At 40.4% G+C, this 6,000-nt stretch overlaps 1 protein-coding gene across 1 annotated transcript in view; it reads left to right on the forward strand.

The window, feature by feature from the left end:
* Pcdh15 (protocadherin related 15) overlaps window positions 1-6,000 on the forward strand; it is a 1,155,509-nt gene that overhangs the window by 1,003,674 nt on the left and 145,835 nt on the right. The gene's annotated exons all lie outside the window — the stretch shown is intronic.

Below are 6,000 nucleotides of genomic sequence, written 5' to 3' on the forward strand. Positions count from 1 at the left end.
TGAGCTCTAACACGCCCCCTTCTTGCCATGCACTGAAATCCCACAAAAAATGCTGGACCATTCATATAAGCATTCCTCCCTTAAGTCATTTCTGTCGGGTATTTTGTCACATGGATGAAAACAGGAATTAATATAGAAAATGGATGGCAGAGAGAGGGACTTCTGCTGCACAAACCTGATCCTGTGGATGGCAGGCCACTGGAACTGGTACACAGGAGGCAAAGGTAGGAGAATTTGAAGGCCTGACAGGGTCTATAAAATGGAAAAATTTATGGGCCAGGCTAGAGAGAGTGCTGAACACCAGAATGCCTATATAGATGGAGGAAGTAAAGGCCCAACACATTAGGAATTAATCTGGGAAAAAAGCAATACTTTGCATCAGAACTTGACAGAAAATGCACACGAATGCATTGAAAATCTGGTTCAAGCAGATTGCTGCACAGAGCACAGTTATTACAGAAAAGTACTGTTCCTTGAGGACAGCTCCACTTGCTCTGAGTTGCCTTTATAGTGACATGGACAAACACTTTAGGAAGTCTTGGCATCAAAATGAGTCCTAAAAGGATGGCTCTCGTGTAACATTATTTTGTATATCTCTGTCATTTTAGGAAGAAACAGGAGCTGCTAGATGAGAATACAAATGTTTATGGGAGCACAGCATTCCTGAAAACTGAATCTTGTTACCTACATGATAAAAATAGCTTACCTTCCTTCTTTATGCATAAACACAGGTGTGTGTGTGCGTGTGCATGTGAATATAAATATATATCAAATATATCTGTGGTAATGAAGTTTCTTGAGTGTTTAGTTACATATAAGAGATCTAGAAAACCTCTATAAGGCAATGATAATGAAAAAGGAGTGGAACAACATTAGGAAGAGTATGAAGAATTAAACTACTACATGAACTCTGCACAAACAATATACTCACATTCATGCTAAACCAGAAATATATTTTCATAAGGGATTCTAGATGACAAGCCAAAGAAAGCAGTAGAATAGCCACATAGTTACTAGTTTGAGGAATAGTTTATTGTTGATATCATTGTTAACTTAATTTTCATCTTAAGAAGGAAGTATTTTTTTCTTAATTTTTTTCTAACAAAGTTAAGACTTGCCTACTTTTAAAAAACACTGTGAATACCAAATAATAGTTTCCATTTGTTCATGTGTTGGGTCTGAGATAGGAGCAACATGCTGAAGCTTAAGGGAGGTGTTGTTTGCAGAAGATGTTGCCTGGCTACAAAGGTCATAGAACCATGAAGGATGTAACATAGGATGAAGAGTCTTTCACTTCCTGGGACTGTGATGGTTAATCCCAATAGCTGTCTGAATGTCTTAACTAAGTTTGTGCTGTCTATAACTATGAGTGGAAAAACTAAGAATCACTTACAATTTCGAAGGACCTTCCTATTGTCCTGTGATCTGAGATGAATTAAAGGGGTGAAAGTGATAAGAGCAGCCAAGGCCAATATTCTCCCTTCCATGCTTCCTGGCCCACCATGGCAGGAGTAGATCTGCTCTCCCTGCTGTGATAGACTGACATCTTCCAGATCACTTTGAGACAGATTACATTGTTTATGTTAGTTACTTCTGTCATGGCAATGAAAAATAGCTATTACAAGGATAGTTTAAAAAGGATTGCTGAAAATACTAATAAGGCATTAGTTAAAGAATTGTACAAATCCTTTTTTAATACCTGTTGCTTCTGGGAGATAATACATTTGAGATAAAGATTAATAAACTTAGGAACTGTAGGAGCTGGTATAAGACAGCATTGTTATGTTGAGAAAATATTTAGTACTTACACTCTGCCCATACCTCTCAAAAATGAAAACAAAAGTAAAGATTCTAAATATAAATTCCAACTGTGGGTTTCTACCACCTCAAGCAATAGTCATATCCACTGAACCCATTGTAGAGTTATGAAAGACCAGGTGTGGTTTTTAATGATGTCAGCTTGATACCATCTAAAATCACCTGGGAGATGCAAGATCTGCGAGGGATCCTGTTGCGGGAGGTCCTTCCGCTCCTCCAGCCTATAGCTGCTGAGATACCAACCCATTGGGGCGTGGTCTCTCTCCCTTTAAAAAAGCAGCCACTTCCCTCTCCTCTCTCTTCACTTCCTGCTCCTCCAGCAACTAGACTCCCTTCCTGGTTGTGCAAAGGGCTGTTGTCTGGGATGGTGATCTGTAAGTTTTTTCCCCTTTAAATAAATACCACCCTATTAATCATAATTCCAAACTGGTATGGCATTGTTTGTGACTTATGCCTTCATTTCTTTTTTGTTTAAACAGAAAAAGGGGAAATGATGTGGGAGTCTGCTGTTTTGTGTTGATTTCAATGGTTAAATAAAGAGACTGCCTTGGCCCTTTAAGAGGACAGAAAATTAGTTAGGCGGGGAAAACAGAACAGAATGCTGGGAGAAAGAAGCTGAATCAGTAAGTCGCCATGATTCTCCTACTCCAGGCAGACGCAGGTTAAGATCTTTCCTGGTAAGCCAGCTCGTGGAGCTACACAGATTATTAAAACTGGGTTAGATCAATATGTAAGAGCTATCCAATAAGAAACTGGAACTAATGGGCCAGGCAGTGTTTAAAAGAATACAGTTTCCATGTAATTATTTTGGGTAAAGCTAGCCATGCGGGCGGCCTGGTGCCGGGGACGCGGCCCGCTGCTCATAATGCTACAGGATCCCTTTTATATAATTGAGATGGGTAGAACTGCCACTGTGGGTGGGAAACCCTACACAGTATAAAATGGAGAGAGAAAGATGAGCGTTGAGAGTGCTCATCTCTGCCTGATCGTGGCTGTGACAAGCTCCTTCTACAATGCCTTCCCAGCTATGATGGATATTAACTTGGAACTGTGGAATAAAATGGCCCTTTCTCCCTTCAGTGGCTTTTGCCAGGACATTCTATCACAGCCATAGGGACAGAAGCTATGATGTCAAGTAAAAGAGGGGGGAGAACGGTAAAATTCATCAAAGAGCTCTTCCTAGAGCTTCCTCTTTGTTCCCAGCTCTGTTGGACAAGACTGGGAGCAGAAAGAAAATAGAATTATCGTAGAATTGTAGAAAGCCTGTTAGTGAACCCAGAAATATCATCACACTTGTAGTGAACATAGGAAATAAACAACCCTTTTGTGATGCTCCAAAGCATTCATCTCACGCTGACTGCCATCATGTGACATTTAGTATATAAATATTCAAGTACAAGGCTGCATTCCTCCTGCCTGATGGTCTCTTTTTAATTGCCTGGGTTAATTTACATTCTTTCATTACAAGATCTATAGGCGGTGTGGGGACATCTTAAAATGACTTGCTTAATTTGGCGTCTTCATACCCCCAAATCCACAGAGATTACTTTCTCTCACTTGCCTGGCTGGTTTAACTTTTTTCCATGTCTCTACCCCTTATTTCTACTTCTTATTTCCCTTATCTTCTCTCCAAGTAGCCCAGAGGTTCTTTTCTCTAATACTGCCTCTCCCTCTCACTGGAACCACCACGTATTAGATAGTGAGTTGTAGCCTTCCCACCTAATATACAGACACACCGTCTTAGAAAGAGCAATAAAAAGTGGGTTTTGCTAAGTATGGGAAGGATCAGGAGGCCGAACAAAAAGATTGAGAAGTATCTGAGGCTTAGCAAGGGAGAGAAAGGAGTCTCTCAAGGAAATCACGGGAGATCCAAATGCATTTCAGGACAAATGAGGCAAGTAGATAGAATGATTGCTTCTCAGCTGTTCTTATTGCCCTCTGAGGTAAGCTTCTCCACCTTATGGTATCAGCTTCAATCATGTGATTTGTCTCAACCAATGAAGTGATAGTGGAGGTGTCCCCTTCCAAGTAGAAACAGGAAGTGGTAGGACAGGATTGTCTCTTGGCTTTTCCCCCCTCTGTCACAAGAGCGGCCTGTTGCAATGGGGTTGTTGTAGCATTCTCCTGTCTGAAGCAAAGCAAGCATGGAGTACGAGTTGTGAGAAATTATGATGCCTGCAGCATTGATGGGAGAAGGAAACCACAGATTACAGACACTAAAAAAACTGACTAACATTTTAAAGATATAAATGAAGAGGCGATGGTGTCAAAGTGTTAGTTGTGGAAATAAATGCATAAAGACAGAGGAGGAGGTTATGAGGTTTCTCAAATGCTATTATAAAACCCAACTTATTGTGTGACTAAGAGTAGTTGCTTCGGATGCTGGGGGAGTCAGCAAAACCTTTACGAAAGCCACCTATTGCTTGGTAAGAGGTTCTTAATTAAACATTTATTCAACAAACGTTTGGTGGGCATACATGAAGGATGTGAATGGGAAGTCAAGGATAAAAAGGCGTACTTCTTTCCTTGGCTGTTTGAAGTATAGTGTAGGAGACAGGCAGGTAAGTAGGCAATTCTAACATGTTAGAAAGCCAAATAAATACAAGGTGACAGGGGCTGAGGGAAAGGAAAGCTATCGGAAATTGGTGGAGCCGATTGGAGGATTGCAAGCCGGGAAAATATCTGAACTCTTCACAACAGCTTAATTGTGGTTTTTCCGTGATAGAATAGAAAGAATGTAAGAACACTAAAAAAGCCATAGCTTTGTAGAAAAATATGGGCAGCTGCCAAACCTTTTATGTGTAGAAATACTATTTACGGATTCCTGTGGGCAGAATTTATCTTTTCAAATGTGCTAGGACAGCCTGCAATAGCGATGAGTAAAGGCATGCTTAGTGTGAGAAAGCTCTTACACCCTTTAATGTATCACTGCCGTGATTTTTAAGACCAGGTCGTAAACACTTACATAAAGACACATGCATTTGTTTCTCAAGCCTCAGTGAAATTACTTTAAAATGAAAATGAGCGTCTTGAAATGCTTTCTCTCACGACAGACTTGGTACACATTTCTACGCGAAAATGTCTACATCTTCATCATTGAAACTGTCCCTGTAATGTGTCTAATTAATATCTAAATTTGTATATCAGAAAAAAAGCCTCTGTATCAGGCTGGGAGATGGTTCAAGGTGTAGAAGCACAGGCGGATTTTGTGGGCAGCCTGGGACACAGAGGAAGAGAATGTCTGAAAAAGAAGCAGAGAGATTGAAGGGTCTTACAAGTTTGTCAGCCCCTGATGTAGAAACCTTAGCAATGAGCTTCATTTACTAAAGAGAAGGATTTAGACCTCCAAAAAGACAATGAGCAAAGAGAACAGTAACGAAAAAGAGGGCATGAATTGAATGCTTAGGACTAGTATTCCTAGTACTGTTGACATGTAGCATGGGAAAAAAAAAATCTGTGCACAATTTTGTTCAAAATGATATATTTGTTTAGCAAGTGATTTTTCCATGGCCTCTGGCCTCCCACTTAAATAACTGGTTTTCTTTAACATTTGCTCTGATTTTGATTTTAGTGATTTAAATGTGCTGTTTGCCATTCGAGCACACAACTAAACGTCTCTCCAATGAGACCTTTGTTTTGATTTTTGAGGTGATTATTTGATTATAGACTTTCAGCTAATCTCCCAGCCCTATGCATGCCCAAAAATCTCACCACAATTCAGGCCTTGGGAAGACATAGGTTTTAAAATGAGTGTCCCGTAGACGGATGATTATAAAGTTGCAGCCTTTACTGTTTATTGCTTCGATGTAGTACAAGTAGAGAAGTGTGATTTTTCTTATTAACAATTTTAATTAACTTCTAATTGATCTGTAAGGAGATGAATGGCTCCATTACAGCATTGTGCAGCGAGCTGCTTGAGTGGAGCTGGTAAGCATCCATGCAAAGTTCTCGACACTACTATTGATATTAGGAACTCTGAGATAACTCTCTTGTCTCACGCTGACTCCCTCATATGTAACAGTAAAGCAACTGAATCTGCCCCCAGTGCCTGAGCCACAACCTCATTCATCTGCTCAGTGACTGGGAAAGAGGGAGGGAGGGAGGGAGGGAGGGAGGGAAAGAGAAAGAGAGGGAATTCTGAACATGGTGCCATCAACCCCAGATATTCACTCATTCTATCTC

The sequence above is a fragment of the Microtus ochrogaster genome, linkage group LG2 (assembly GCF_000317375.1).
Source record: "Microtus ochrogaster isolate Prairie Vole_2 linkage group LG2, MicOch1.0, whole genome shotgun sequence".
NCBI lineage: Eukaryota > Metazoa > Chordata > Mammalia > Rodentia > Cricetidae > Microtus > Microtus ochrogaster.